The 16,687-nt window shown below is 46.2% G+C and overlaps 1 pseudogene; it reads right to left on the bottom strand.

Moving 5' to 3' along the window:
* LOC117527209 overlaps positions 1-16,687 on the bottom strand; it is a 65,971-nt pseudogene that overhangs the window by 25,146 nt on the left and 24,138 nt on the right.

Consider the following 16,687-nt stretch of genomic DNA (forward strand, 5'->3'; position numbering starts at 1 on the left):
GTTAAAAACAGCTTAACTGATCATCTGCAGAGGAATGGTCTATTTGAAGAGGTTTTCAGTCAGGTTTTAGAATTCATCATAGTACAGAAACAGCATTAGTTGAAGGTTACAAATGATCTTCTTAGATGGCCTCGGACAGTGGACTCATCTCTGTTGCTTGTTCTGTTAGACCTCAGTGCTGCTTTTGAGACTGTTGACCATAAAATTTTATTACAGAGATTAGAGCATGCCATAGTATTAAAGGCACTGCGCTGCGGTGGTTTGAATCATATTTGTCTATAGAATTACATTTGTTCATGTAAATGGGGAATCTTCTTCACAGACTAAAGTTAATTATGGAGTTCCACAAGGTTCTGTGCTAGGACCAATTTTATTCACTTTATACATGCTTCCCTTAGCAGTATTATTAGACGGTATTGCTTAAATTTTCATTGTTACGCAGATGATACCCAGCTTTATCTATCCATGAAGCCAGAGGACACACAACCAATTAGCTAAACTGCAGGATTGTCTTACAGACATAAAGACATGGATGACCTCTAATTTCCTGCTTTAAAAACTCAGATAAAACTGAAAGTTATTGTACTTGGCCCCACAATCTTAGAAACATGGTGTCTACCAGATCCTTACTCTGGATGGCATTATCCTGACCTCTAGTAAACTGTGAGAAATCTTGGAGTCATTTTTGATCAGGATATGTCATTCAAAGCGCATATTAACAAATATGTAGGACTGCCTTTTTGCATTTACGCAATATCTCTAAAATCAGAAAGGTCTTGGTCTCAGAGTGATGCTGAAAAACTAATTCATGCATTTATTTCCTCTAGGCTGGACTATTGTAATTCATTATTATCAGGTTGTCCTAAAAGTTCCCTAAAAAGCCTTCAGTTAATTCAAAAATGCTGCAGCTAGAGTACTGACGGGGACTAGAAGGAGAGAGCATATCTCACCCATATTGGCCTCTCTTCATTGGCTTCCTGTTAATTCTAGAATAGAATTTAAAATTCTTCTTCTTACTTATAAGGTTTTGATAATCAGGTCCCATCTTATCTTAGGGACCTCGTAGTACCATATCACCCCAATAGAGCGCTTCGCTCTCAGACTGCAAGGCTTACTTGTAGTTCCTAGGGTTTGTAAGAGTAGAATGGGAGGCAGAGCCTTCAGCTTTGAAGGCTCCTCTCCTGTGGAACCAGCTCCCATTCAGATCAGGGAGACAGACACCCTCTCTACTTTTAAGATTAGGCTTAAAACTTTCCTTTTTGCTAAAGCTTATAGTTAGGGCTGGATCAGGTGACCCTGAACCATCCCTTAGTTATGCTGCTATAGACGTAGACTGCTGGGGGGGTTCCCATGATGCACTGTTTCTTTCTCTTTTTGCTCTGTATGCACCACTCTGCATTTAATCATTAGTGATCGATCTCTGCTCCCCTCCACAGCATGTCTTTTTCCTGGTTCTCTCCCTCAGCCCCAACCAGTCCCAGCAGAAGACTGCTCCTCCTTGAGCCTGGTTCTGCTGGAGGTTTCTTCCTGTTAAAAGGGAGTTTTTCCTTCCCACTGTAGCCAAGTGCTTGCTCACAGGGGGTCGTTTTGACCGTTGGGGTTTTACATAATTATTGTATGGCCTTGCCTTACAATATAAAGCGCCTTGGGGCAACTGTTTGTTGTGATTTGACGCTATATAAAAAAAAATGATTGATTGATTGATTGATAAGGGAATGGATAAGGAGTTGGATCAATAAGCGGAATCGATAATGGTATTGACTTTGGGTGATGAGGACCAGGTTTACTATAAAGTTGAACACAAAGGACAAATTATAATTCTGCCACAATTTGCTACATGTCACCATTTATATGGTGATTGTTCTGATGTGAGGTAACGACTGGGTTACCTTGAAGCTGGAGCTCTTCAAAACAAGGAAGCCTCCTTCGATCAGGTCAAGGATCAGTCTCAGGTAAAGGTATGAGCCTTTACTAAGGCTCTTCAGATGAGTGATCAGTTTAACCAGTGCTGTGTTGTCAAGACGACCATTGCTTAGGGACACATTGTTCTGGATCTCAGCACTGCTATGAATCCTCATGCCAGGTAACCCTGAGACCAACGCACAGAAAAACACACATAGAGTATGGCAGACAAATGCGTAGATGGATACCAGATAGATGTCAAAACAAACATTTAGACAAATGCACAGACAGACACACAGGCACAAATGCAGACAGATGGATAGAATGACTTGTTAATAGCCACCATTCACCAAACACAATGAAATGAAAGTAAAATTAGTCAAAGATATGTGCATTTTACCCTGCAGGTCCTGTTCTATGGCGTTGTTCTCTTCCATTCTGTCGATACTGATGTGTTGGAAAGGCAAAGAACAAGTGATGTCCTGACAAAGAGAGAGACAGATTTTATAAATGCACATCACATCACTGTCAAAGCCACCCTAATTAGAACGTTTCTCTATATCTGGAGAAATTTGTTTGAGAAATGTCATTTAGGGAACACAATTGTCGACTGAGATTTGTTTCCTTTAAGACAGTACCATGAATCCTCCCTCCTCTTGTTTGGACGAACATGGCAGCTAAGCTGATATTGTTTGTGAAATATCTCCCAAACTAATCAATGGAATTTGTTTCAGAACAGAAAGGGAACAAATAAGGTATGTTAATGAGGTATAAAAATGTCTGAAGTGCAAATAAATAGTTCAGAAAACAACCGTCAAGAGTTTAGAGGCGAGACCAAATCTTCTGTCAACCCAAATGGGAAATTTAAAACCGGTTAGCAATTGAACACTAGATTGGACTGTACCGAGGTGCACATTTAAACAACAGTGTTATTGCTTTTGATGGCCAATGTGTTTACACAGTGATTGCAGCTTAGCTCCGATGATGATGAAGAGCAAGCTTCAGCTAATTAGCCACTATGCTAATCATTTACTGTGAAACAACATCACAGCTGTTAGCAATGATGAAGACAACTGTTACTTCCTCAAGGAATAACTGTGCAGGTCTCCGGCTCTCCATTTTTCAAAACAGGAGACAACATGAAAACAATATTTGTATATCAGAACATTAATTAACTTAATTATCTTAACTGGGTTTCTACTTTCAAGGATTCTCAAGATCTATAAGCGTGGCTGTTTGTGCCCACCCACCATGTTGTCATGACACCTCACTCAATTGGTGTTACTAGAATAGAACAGAATAGAGCCTTATTGTCATTGCACATATATACATATGATATTTGTCCTCTGCATTTAACTCATCCTAATTACAGTTAGACACAATCCAGCCACTAGGAGCAGTGGGGAGCTACAGTCCGTCGCCCGGAGACCAACTGCCTTGGTCAGGAGCAGAGAAAGGAGCAGACCCTAAATAAGCCTGTTTTTTTTTTTTTATTATTATTATTATTTTGCTACACCATAGCAGTGTGAAAAATGCTATGACCTCATCTCAACCAACAAAATGACAGTAAGAATCCCCACATACTGTCATCATGTCAGTACAAAATGTCACAAATATGTTATGATGCCAGACAAAAGGTCATCATAATGCATCTACTGCTTGTTTGGTATGAGGGAAAGCATGCCAACATCTTAAATACAGGCTGTATTATGCGTTTTTCATCATTATGAATTTGGACAATGAATATGAACGGCCACACGATCCTGACTGTCTCTCGGTTGCAGTCTGGTGGACTTTGTCTTGTGTTCATGACAGCCTGTTGGTCTAGTATGGGCCACGTTTTTCCCCTCACATATCGCCTGGAATACTCACGTTTAGTTGGCAGAAGGTCACATGGAGTTATGAGTCTGCCCGGCCCATGACGACACATCATGCCGTACCACATCATGAAGTCTTACAGATCAGCGCACATCATGTTAAACATTGTGAAGCTGGAAAATGCACCTTAATTTGCAGAACTATAATGTAAAGAGTTTGAATTTAACCTGATGACACTGTTGTGGATACATTATAGGCGTTTACCCTGCTGACTCGTCCTAACCGTGGTAATGACCTTCAACCAGGAAGGAAAATTCAGGATGTTACGAGACAAAAAGGAAGTCAGTGTATCGCCGTAATCTGGGCGTGGAACTCTGCCTCGTTAGTCCGTCAATCAGTATAATAAGCCGCCCGCTGTCCGCATGCAGCTTCCTTTCTGTAGAATCAACAATAAAGGAACGAAATCAAAGCAAAAGACATTAGTGAAATAGAACAGTGGAGAATAAATTTTGCTCCTGTTGCTGTAGTTTGTGGATGGCAGAATCAAGATCATCTTTGCTTTCGAACTTTCCAAACTTTCATAACACAGGATACTGACTTGCATCTTGATCCAGGTATGAGACACACTGACTAAAAACCTTCACCATCCCACCCAATAAAAGGGCCCCTGAAATATTCAGAAGAACATCGAAATGGTAACTCAGATACTACTTCCCCAAAACACAAACGAGGTATACACCTACAGGAGACTAAGCCAAATATCTTCAATTTCACTGTATTTCCTAACACCTGTGGCTGCTACATCAAGTCACACTGAATATGAACTGATGGTATGGTACCCTGGCATGTTAACTCTTCCTTAGTTTGCCACTTGTTGGATAGTTACCTCTGTAGAGGGCATCCAGTGGCTCCAGTATTCCTCTCTGGAGGGCAGAATTTGGATCTTGAATGCAGGAGCGAAGACTTAGGGTGCTCTGTAGCTGTGGTGAACGATAAAGTAGCTCCCGATAGGCAGACAATTGAGGGGCGTCACTTAGCATCACTGCCATGTTGTGGACGAACTCCGGAACCAGACATGTGTAACAGTTGTCAGCCTGGCAGAAATGATATGAAACTACCTGGAAACACAGACAAAGAAAGAGAGAAGTGATCAGAATATTGTTGAATTAATTTGTGAATTTCAGTATGTGTAAGAGTACAGTTGTTAAATTTCAATTAAAGAAGAAGTCCTGTATAGGCCCTGAGGCTTTCTCGATAGCATGTACTAACATGAATCGAACCCTGGTCTACATTGGTAGTCCAACTACTTATCCCCTTGTTAATCTATTCTGTGATATGTCTGTTTTAGAGGTACAAGCTATGCTACCTGTGCTGCAAGCCTCTTCAGTGCCTCCTCCTGTCTCCTCTTCATCTCTGGATTCTGAGTACAGCCACCTCCTCCTCCATCATCTTCTCCTTCTCCTCTTCTGAGGGAAGCATTTGACAAAGGAATAGATTCTCCATCTGCAGTGGGAGCACAGAATAATATTAGAATACTGCTACAATTGAAATCCAAATTAAAATACAAACAATTTATGTCCAGAAAGTTTCTTTCTCACATGTACTAAAAGTTGTTTGTGTTCTTTTAAAATGCCCATTTCACACATTATTAAAAAGATCATCCTGTCCTGTTACTAGGCTGTACTGTCCCAACTGGTTGTTTGCTTGTTTGCCAAAGAAACAAATACAGGAATCCTCAATGAGGAAAACTCATGTGGGAATATAAATCTCTCCTGTTTCTGACATGATTATTTTCCATAACTAGTTCCATATGGGAAAGGGGTCTCTGGCACTGTGGCTGTGGAATGTTAGTACTACTTTGTTTCTGTCCTCCACAATGAATAATACAGAAGACAGTTAAATGGAGGCAAATGTGTATTATGAACCACTGACAGCCTTCTTACCTCACACCTGAAGTTGTTTTGTTTTTGGATCTGAGTGCCCCTGCTTTGTGACTTTTATGAACCTCTGCCACCAATTTAAGCACCTAGCAAATATACTGTTCATGATGTCCATTTATTCATTCATTTTCTACACCTGCTTATACCAATGGAGGGTCACAGGGGAGCTGGCGCCAGTTCCAGTGGTCATTGGGCAAGAGGCAGTGTACAAAAAATCAAAAAATATCAAAAAAATCAAAAATAATACGTTATAGACTGGTTTGACTTAATAATATGTTTTTCCTCTTCATGACACATTTTACAACTAATTTGGTGTGACTAGGGATGAGTATCAAGGACCGGTTCTTTTTGGGTATCATTAAGAAATGATTTGATCCACCGATATCAATAGCCTTTTGCTTCAACGATTCCCTTATTGGGTCCTTCAGAGTGGCCGTTGTTTTTGGGGGGCGTTTGTCAGGAAAATGATCATTTCTCTACATACTTCAAAACTTCAAAGCAAAACTCAGTTTAAATCAATTGAACACCTCTTTCCAAATGTTTGTAATACAACAAAGGGCAATCGATCAAAAACGTTTTTTCCTCCCAAAACCAAACATCCTGCGCTGATGTGCAGCAGCCGACTGAGCTCAGCTCAGAGATCAAGGATCCAGTGACCAATTTAAAATGTTGTTTACATAGAAAACCTGTAAAGCCTACTTTTAGGACACAGAAAATTCACAAGAAGTATCGATAAGGGATTTGATAAGGAATCGGATTGATAAGCGGAATTGATAATGGCATTAATATCGATAAAATCTTATCAATACCCATCCCTAATTGCAGGGTCACATGTAGGCAGACAAACACATTCACACTGGCAGTCAATTTAGAGTCACCCGTTCACCTAACCTGCATGTCTTTGGAAATGGGAGGAAACCAGAGCAAAGATGGAGACAACATGCAAACTCCACCCAGAAAGGGCACTGTGGGAAGCAATCCCACGACCTTCTTGTTGTGAAGCAACAGTGCTAACCACTAATCCACCATGTCACCCGTTCATGATGTTGCAGTAATATTTTCAGAATAACACTAGCACTATTTCATTCTGAGACTGTCTCAGCATGAAGTATCTCTCATTCTAGTCACGATGAATCCATACACAAGTCGCATAAATGAGTGTGACTGTAATTTCAAGGTGCTAGCTATTCTGAGCTGTTGTTTTGGGTTAACATCAGTAACTTGATGTAAAATATTAGAAACATCTCATCTGCATTCATAGCATCCTGTCTTTCTGCTTTGTGTCTTCTTACATTTGAGTGTGATCTGGTTGCCACCAGATTTTGGCGACATGCGGTTTCCATGACAGCTGAGTGCCACCAAATGGGAGACAATGGCTGTTTTTCCATAGCCCATGTTGCCAACAATCACCACACCACGATTAACTGATGGGTCACTGCTGCTGAGACAGGCATCCACTTCCTGGAAGAGCCACTCCCTGCCAGTAAACAGCCAATCACACGATAGACTGGGAACCTCAAAGTAGAGTGGCTTCAGGTTGAGAGATGACGTAAAACAAACTGCAAGGGAAGAGGATTGTGAGACAGTTTATGTAAGTATTACAGTGTTGGGAAGGTTACTTTTGAAATGTATTAGGTTACAGATTACTAGATATGCTGTTAAAAATGTAATAAGTAGTGGAACCACTTTTCAAGCAAATATGTTAAACTGGTCAATGAAGGTGAAAAACAACAACAACATACATTTAAACCTGGCATACAACAATGACAACTGTCACCATTTATTAAAACTTTTTCAATATAACTTGAATAAGGAGTGCATGGAGAACGTCTGTTCCTCCCCTGCATCTCCCAGTGTCCTCCATGTTTGTGTCCCCCGAGCAACAACATTCCAGTCAATTCCATTGTTATAGAACTGACCGGTTTGTGTGGAAAAAAGTTACCAGATTTATCGCTAGTTGCTAGATCAAGGTCAAAAAGTCAATAAATCTAGTGGCAAACTGAGGTCAGGTGCATCCTGTTCCCACTGATCATCTTTGAGATGTTTCTACAGCTTAATTGGAGTCCACCTGGGGTAAATTGAGATGATTGGACATGATTTGGAAAGACACACACCTGTCTACATATAAGGCCCCACAGTTGACAGTGCATGTCAGAGCACAAACCAAGCATGAAGTCAACGGAATTGACTGTAGACCTCCAAGACAGGATTGGCTGAAGGCCCAAATCTGGGGAAGGCTGCAGAAACATTTTGCTGCTTGAAGGTCCCAATGAGCACAGTGGCCTCCATCTTCCGTAAATGGAAGAGGTTTGGATCCACCAGGACTCTTCCTAGACCTGGCCGCCTGTCTAAACTGAGCAATCGGGTGAGAAGGGCCATAGTCAGGGAGGTGACCAAGACCCAGATGGTTGCTCTGTCAGAGCTCCAGCATTCCTCTGTGGACAGAGGAGAACCTTCCAGAAGGACAACCATCTCTGCAGCAATCCACCAATCAGGCCTGTATGGTAGAGTGGCGAGATGGAAGCCACTCCTTAGTAAACGGCACATGGCAGCCCACCTCGAGTTCGCCAAAAGGCACCTGAAGGACTCTCAGACCATGAGAAACAACATTCTCTGGTCTGATGAAACAAAGACTGAACTCTTTGGCGTGAATACCAGGCGTCATGTTTGGAGGAAACCAGGCACCATCCCTACAGTGAAGACTAGTCAGGATTGAGGGAAAGATGAATGCAGCAAGGTACAGAGACATCCTGGATGAAAACCTGCTCCAGGGCGCTCTTGACCTCAGACTGCGGCAACGGGTCATCTTTCTTCATTCATTATTATGGGGTGTCATGACTAGAATTTTGAGAGAAAAAATGAATTTGCTCCATTTTGGAATGAGTCTGTAACAGAATAAAATTTGGGAAAAGTGAAGCGCTATGAATACTTTTCCAGATGCACTGTATTTTTCCTCAGAAACGGTAATGGATTACAATTACATTTATTTTGTAATTTAATTATGGAATTCCATTATATATAACTAGTTACTCCCCCCAAACTGTTCATGTCTGTGTTTTTCTATTTTCATGTACTTGAACATGGTACATGTGTACCTCTGTGATCCTGCTGACTCCCAGAATTCTGTCTTGGCATTCTGAGTGAAGTTCTTGAAGGGATTATCCTCTGTTGCTGGTCCAGATAGGCCAGATCTTCAAGGTGTGCAGAGCTAGTGGCTAAAGAAAGAGAAGGAAGGACAGTCTGCTGTTTGATAATTGACAACCCACAGTATTCCTTTGCAAGCAGCCAACATTAACTGCACTGAAAATAGATTGGTCAATGGTCAGAGCTATAAAATATACTCCATAACAATCAATACAGGAAACCACACAAAATAAACATGGTGTGGTGATTTTGTCACAACCACACCATAGAAAACAAGCTGATGCACAAGATGTTGACTTTGGGAAAGCAACCAAAGCATCAGCAGTAACACATGGTCCTCTCCTGAAGGGTTTCCAGATTTAAAGAGGAGACAGAAGTTTCTACGGTTACCCTAGAATTTGTCTAGTGTGTCCCGATGATTTTATCATTCCAAGTCTCAAAGATTGTTCGGGCACAACCTAGAATGCCAACACTGTAGTCTGCTACTGGGCTACTAACAATACACTTTAGAATAATCAAAATAGTAAAAAGGCCTAAACTAGGTATTACTGTACATAGCTGTCCCCTTTGTCTTATTCATTTGGTGGGATCATAAGCTACAAGGCACCACTGTAGTGGATGATGCTCAGAAAATGTATTACATACAGTGGGGGAAATAAGTATTTGATCCCCTGTCAATTTTGCAGGTTTTCCCACCTACAAAGAATGGCGAGGTCTGTAATTTTTATACTAGGTACACTTCAACTGTGAGAGACAGAATCTAAAAAAAGAATCCAGAAAATCACATTGTATGACTTTTAAATAATTAATTTGCATTTTATTGCATGAAATAAGTATTTGATCCCCTACCAACCAGCAAGAATTCTGTCTCTCACAGACCTGTTAGTTTTTTCTTTAAGAAGCTCTCCTATTCTGTACTCTTAACCTGTATTAACTGCACCTGTTTGAACTTGTTACCTGTATAAAAGACACCTGTTCACACACTCAATCAATCACACTCCAACCTGTCCACCATAGCCAAAACCAAAGAGCTGTCTAAGGACATCAGGGACAACACTGCAGACCTGCACAAGGCTGGGATGGACTACAGGACAACAGGCAAGCAGCTTGGTAGAAGACAACAACTGTTATGATTATTTATTAGAAAGTGGAAGAAACACAAGATGACTGTCAATCTCCCTCGGTCTGGGATTCCATGCAAGATCTCACTTCGTGGTGTAAGGATGATTCTGAGAAAGCTCAGAACTACACAGGAGGACCTGGTCAATGACCTGAAGAGAGCTGGGACCACAGTCACAAAGATTACATTAGTAACACACTACACTGTCATGGTTTAAAATCCTGCAGAGCAGCAAGGTCCCCCTGCTCAAACCAGCAGATGTCCAGGACCATTTGAAGTTCACCAGTGACCATCTGGATGATCCGGAGGAGGCATGAGAGAAGGACATGTGGTCAGATGAGACCAAAATAGGTTTTTGGAATCAACTCCACTTGCTGTGTTTAGAGGACGAGAACAACCCCAAGAAAACCATCTCAACCATGAAGCATGGGGGTGGAAACATCATACTCTGGGGGTGCTCTTCTGCAAAGGGAACAGGACGACTGCACCGTATTGAAGGGAGGATGGATGGGGTCATGTATTGTGAGATTTTGGTAAACAACCTCCGTCCCTCAGTAAGAGTATTGGGTTGTGGCTGAGTCTTCCAGCATGACAATGACCCCAAACACACAGCCAGGGCAACTAAGGAGGAGCTCCGTAAGAAGCATTTCAAGGTCCTGGAGTGGCCTGGCCAGTCTCCAGACCTGAACTTAATAGAAAATCTTTGGAGGGAGCTGAAACTCCAAATCTGAATGATATGGAGAAGATCTGTATGGAGGAGTGGACCAAAATCCCTGTTGCAATGTGTGAAAACTTGGTCAAGAACTACAGGAAATGTCTGACATGTATGTTGTCGATGCGTGGAGCGTGCGTTCGGCCATTTCCATCACCGATCCTCTGCATTGTTCGTTAGCATCTTTAAATGCGCGGGAAGCTGCAGGAAACGAAGACAAACAAGACACAAATCTAACATAATGCTTTGAAATTCAAACTGAAATACGTTTACACTACAACCACCCAAATCTGGACAACAACCAGGAAAGAGTTTTGCTAAAGGAATTGGCCAGAAGAGGAAGCTTAGTGATGATGAGTTAAGGGAGAGAGACAGACTATATGAAAGAAACAAGAGGAAGAGAGTGGCTTGGTCATGACCAAGAGAAGAATGAGGTTTTCTGCCAAATCTGTAGGGCCTATCCATCGTATGCTGACAAGTGAGTAAAGTATATGCTTGGTCCTGGTAGACCCCGGCTGTTTTGAAGCTAGTTTAAAAGTCTAACCAGCTTGCCTTTGTGGAAACTCCACGGTGACAACATTAGCAAAGGAGCCAAGCATATTTTTTTCAATTTTTACATCAATAACTCCAATCCAGACAAGGCATACTTTTTGATATGGACCTACATCTGTATTTTACATTTCTGACTGTGAGTTAGCCAACTCTGAGGGTTGCTAAAAAATGCCCTCTAAATTTATGAGTCACTTTATTTTTTTACACTTGAGAATGCCCTCTGATAAATTCTATTATTTTTTTTAACTTCATGGTCCATAGACTATTTTATGTTTTTCTGGATTGGTTTATATTATATAGGCAGTTTTATTTGCAGGATTTTAGGGTGGAATATCATGAACTCTCGCACGCAAAACCATGGGCCAGTGCTCCTGTTGTGTGGGCCGCTGAAGAGGAGGTACTGCTGGCCCACACCACAAGATGGCGCCCTGCTTGAAGTGCGGGCTTCAAGCACGAGAGGGCGTCGGAGCAACCGGGAGTGACAGCTGTCACTCATCATCAGCACCAGCTGTCACTCATCCACTACTCATCACCATCACCATAAAGGCCGGACTGCAACTCCACCTCCCCGCCGAGAAATCAGCTACCATAGAGGTAATTTCTCTGCTGAAGTTAAACTGAGTAATAGTCTGATCTCTTTTGCAGCCGTTTTCCTGTGGTGGTTTCCTTGTCTGCTGGATTGGCGTTTGGTGTGAATTGCGGCGGCTTCGCCTCACACCACAACCAGATAAGTGGTTACACAGGAGCTGCACGAATGTGTTATTGGAGGTGGAAGTTCTCCCTCCTTAAGGAACACAGACTGAGGGATTACTGAGTGTGCGTACTCACACTCATCTGTACTGTTTCTGTTCTCTGCCAGCAGTACCAGGTCTGACAGCTGGAGACGGTGGCCACCTGGGGACCCAGGACTTGGCGGCTCCGGTGTTCTTCAGATCCGTTGGTGGTGGAAGCCGTGTGGGATCCGGCTCGTTTCTGGATGGACGTCTCCTATCCTCGAGCCTGCCCACACGTCACTCAACGTATAATTGACTGTTTTTCCAAACCTGTTATTGTCTGTATTCCGTTGTGCACGTCATAACATTAATTGTTACTGTTTTGGCTTATCCATTGCCCGTTCATTTACGCCCCCTGTTGTGGGTCCGTGTTCCTACACTTTCACAACAGGGTTTCTCGGCCAGCGCCATGGATCCCGGAGGGCGTCAACCCATCGCTTGAACAGCCAATGGAAGAACGAGGTGCACAGGCGCCAGCAGGAGGCGTGTTAGGTGAGCTGCAGCAAATCTTAACCGCTTTTACTGCTCGGTTGGACTTAGTTATCGAGCAGAACGTTATTCTCAATCGGAGGATGGAGGCTCTCACCGCCCAGGTGGAAGCACATGCTCAGGGCGCTGCTGCAGCACCTCCTCCTGCTGACCGAGTGCCAGAGACAGACATTCCGCTGGTCATTCAACGAACCCCCCCACCATCCCCTGAAGCATACATAAGCCCTCCGGAGCCGTACGGAGGCTGTGTCAAGACGTGCGCGGACTTCTTGATGCAGTGCTCGCTCGTCTTTTCACAGCGTCCCGTCATGTACACGTCAGACGCTAGCCGGGTGGCTTATGTAATAAATTTGCTTCGAGGAGAGGCACGCGCCTGGGCTACGGCGCTCTGGGAGCAAAATTCACGGCTTCTAACGACATATACTGGGTTTGTGAGGGAGTTTAAACAGGTTTTTGATCACCCCAATAGAGGCGAGACTGCTTCGAACGTGCTGCTGTCAATGAGACAGGGGCGTCGGAGTGCAGCGGAGTATGCAGTCGACTTCTGCATCGCGGCTGCGAGGTCCGGCTGGAATAACATTGCACTCCGCGCCAGCTTCGTAAACGGACTGTCTCCGGTCCTGAAGGAGCACCTGCTGGCTAAGGACGAACCGCGGGATTTTGATGGGCTTGTTGATCTGGTTATACGATTAGATAACTGATTAGAGGAACATCGTCGGGAGCAGGGCGGAGGGCGTGGCCGGGCATGAGCCGTCCCTGTTCCTTCCGGGTCCGAAAGGGTGCCGCCGTCCCCACGCTCCACAGCCAGAGTCTCCTGTGTGGCAACAGCTCCCCCTGCTGACGAAGCTATGGACACGAGCAGCGCCAAAGTCAAATCAAATAACAGACAACGGTGGCTGGCCCGCGGGGAGTGTTTTTTCTGTGGCTCGAGTGAGCACCTACAGAGGAACTGCCCCAAGCGGTTAAACGACAACGCCTGCCCTAAGAAACTGGGCTAAGGGTGGGCCATAACACGCACGCAGGGAAACCCCGTAAATCCGCACGCATCCCAGATACGATCCTGAGTGGGGATCTGACCCTTCACGCCCCAGCACTGGTAGACACGGGGTCGGAAGGGAATCTGCTGGACAGCAGATGGGCAAGGGAAGTCGGGCTCCCTCTAGTGGCTCTACCTTCACCTTTAAAGGTACGGGCACTAGATGGCACCCTTCTTCCTCTAATCACACACCAGACACAGCCCGTGACGTTGGTTGTGTCTGGTAATCACAGGGAAGAAATTGTGTTTTTTGTAACACCGTCCACCTGCCGTGTGATTTTGGGTTATCCTTGGATGATAAAGCACAATCCCCGGATTGATTGGCCGTCTGAGGTTGTGGCTCAGTGGAGCAAAACCTGCCACCGGGAATGTCTAGGATCCTCAGTTCCGCCTGGTGTGACAGCTAATGAGGAGGTCAAAGTCCCCCCCAATCTGACGGCGGTACCGGAGGAGTACCATGATCTTGCTGACGTCTTCAGCAAAGATGTGGCACTCACTCTTCCCCCGCACCGACCGTACGATTGCGCCATTGATTTGATCCCGGGCGTTGAGTACCCGTCCAGCAGGCTGTACAACCTCTCACGTCCGGAACGCGAATCATTGGAGACCTACATCCGGGACTCATTAGCTGCCGGGTTGATCCGGAACTCCACCTCCTCGATGGGTGCAGGTTTCTTTTTTGTGGGTAAGAAGGACGGCGGACTCCATCCATGCACCGATTATAGAGGGCTGAACGGAATAATGGTTCGCAATCGATACCCGTTGCCCCTGTTGGATTCGGTGTTCACGCCCCTGCATGGAGCCCAAATATTCACCAAACTCGATCTTAGGAATGCGTACCACCTGGTTCGGATCCAGAAGGGAGATGAGTGGAAGACGGCATTTAACACCCCGTTAGGTCACTTTGAGTACCTGGTCATGCCGTTCGGCCTCACCAATGTGCCCGCGACGTTCCAGGCCTTGGTTAATGACGTCTTGCGGGACTTCCTGCATCGGTTTGTCTTCGTATATCTGGACAATATACTCATCTTTTCTCCGGATCCTGAGACCCATGTCAAGCATGTACGTCAGGTCCTGCAGCGGTTGTTGGAGAACTGGCTGTTTGCGAAGGGCGAGAAGTGCGAGTTCCACCGCTCTTCTTTGTCCTTCCTGGGGTTCATAATCTCCTCCAACTCCGTCGCCCCTGATCCGGCCAAGGTTGCGGCGGTGAGAGACTGGCCCCAACCAACAAACTGTAGGAAACTGCAACAGTTCCTCGGTTTTGCAAATTTTTACCAGAGTTTCATCAAGGGCTACAGTCAGGTAGTTAGCCCCCTGACAGCCCTGACCTCCACTAAGGTCCCCTTCACCTGGTCGGATCGGTGCAAAGCCGCGTTTAGGGAGTTGAAACGCCGGTTCTCGACTGCACCAGTTCTGGCAAGCCCGCTGGTCACTGTTCTTCGGGCGTTTTGACTTTCAGATCACATATCGCCCCGGGATGAAGAACCAACGATCTGACGCCCTGTCCCGGGTGCACAAGGAGGAAGTCAAGACCGAGCTGTCAGACCCAACGGAAACCATCATCCCCGAGTCCACTGTCGTGGCCACCCTCTCCTGGGACGTGGAGAAGACTGTCCGGGAGGCCCTGACACGGAACCCAGACCTGGGGACTGGTCCGAAGAACAAGTTGTATGTCCCACCAGAGGCCAGGGCTGCAGTCCTAGACTTCTGTCACGGTTCCAAGCTCTCCTGCCATCCAGGGGTGCGAATAACCGTGGCAGTGGTCCGGCAGCGCTTCTGGTGGGCGTCTCTGGAAGCCGACGTCCGGGAATACGTCCAGGCCTGCACCACCTGCGCCAGGGGCGAAGCCGACCACCATAAGGCCCAAGGCCTCCTCCAGCCTTTGCCCGTGCCTCATCGCCCCTGGTCTCACATCGGCCTGGACTTCGTCACGGGCCTCCCGCCGTCCCAGGGCATGACCACCATCCTCACAATAGTGGACCGGTTCTCCAAGGCGGCCCACTTCGTGGCCCTCCCAAAGCTCCCGACGGCCCAGGAGACTGCAGACCTCCTGGTCCACCACGTCGTGCGTCTGCATGGGATTCCATCGGACATCATCTCGGATCGTGGTCCACAGTTCTCCTCTTAGGTCTGGAGGAGTTTCTGCAGGGAACTGGGGGCCACCGTAAGTCTCTCGTCCGGGTACCATCCCCAGACGAACGGACAGGCAGAGCGGGCGAACCAGGATTTGGAGCAGGCCCTGCGTGACCTCCGCGTACCCGATGGCCTGGAGCAACCATCTGGCCTGGATTGAGTATGCTCACAATAGCCAAGTATCATCTGCTACTGGCCTCTCCCCGTTTGAGGTGTGTTTGGGGTACCAGCCCCCATTGTTCCCGCTAGTGGAGGGAGAGGTCGGGGTGCCCTCGGTCCAGGCCCATCTGAGGAGGTGCCGTCGGGTGTGGCATACCGCCCGCTCTGCCCTGCTCAAAGCCCGGACGAGGGCCAAGGCCCATGCAGACCGCCGGCGTGCCCCGGCCCCTACATATCAGCCCAGGCAGGCGGTTTGGCTATCCACAAAGGACATCCCCCTGCAAGTGGAATCCCAAAAGCTCAAGGACAGGTTCATAGGACCTTTCACCATCCTCAAAGTCCTCAGTCCGGCTGCAGTGAAGCTGGATTCATCCCGTCTTTCACGTGTCACGTCTCAAGCCCTGCCATACCTCTCCACTCTGTGCCCCTGGACCGGCTCCGCATCCTGCCCGGATCATCGACGGGGAGCCGGCTTGGACCGTGCGCCGGCTCCTGGATGTCCGTCGGAAGGGCCGGGGGTTCCAGTACTTGATGGACTGGGAGGGGTATGGACCTGAAGAACACTCCTGGGTGAAGAGGAGCTTCATCCTGGACCCGGTCCTCCTGGCCGACTTCTACCGACAACAACCGGACAAGCCTGGTCGGGCGCCAGCGCCCATTGAGGGGGAGGTCCTGTTGTGTGGGCCGCTGAAGAGGAGGTACTGCTGGCCCACCACCACAAGATGGCTCCCTGCTTGAAGTGTGGGCTTCAAACACGAGAGGGCGTCGGAGCAACCGGGAGTGACAGCTGTCACTCATCATCAGCACCAGCTGTCACTCATCCACTACTCATCACCATCACCATAAAGGCCGGACTGCAACTCCACCTCCCTGCCGAGAAATCAGCTACCATAGAGGTAATTTCTCTGC

The sequence above is a fragment of the Thalassophryne amazonica genome, chromosome 16 (assembly GCF_902500255.1).
Source record: "Thalassophryne amazonica chromosome 16, fThaAma1.1, whole genome shotgun sequence".
NCBI classification, from domain to species: Eukaryota; Metazoa; Chordata; class Actinopteri; order Batrachoidiformes; family Batrachoididae; genus Thalassophryne; species Thalassophryne amazonica.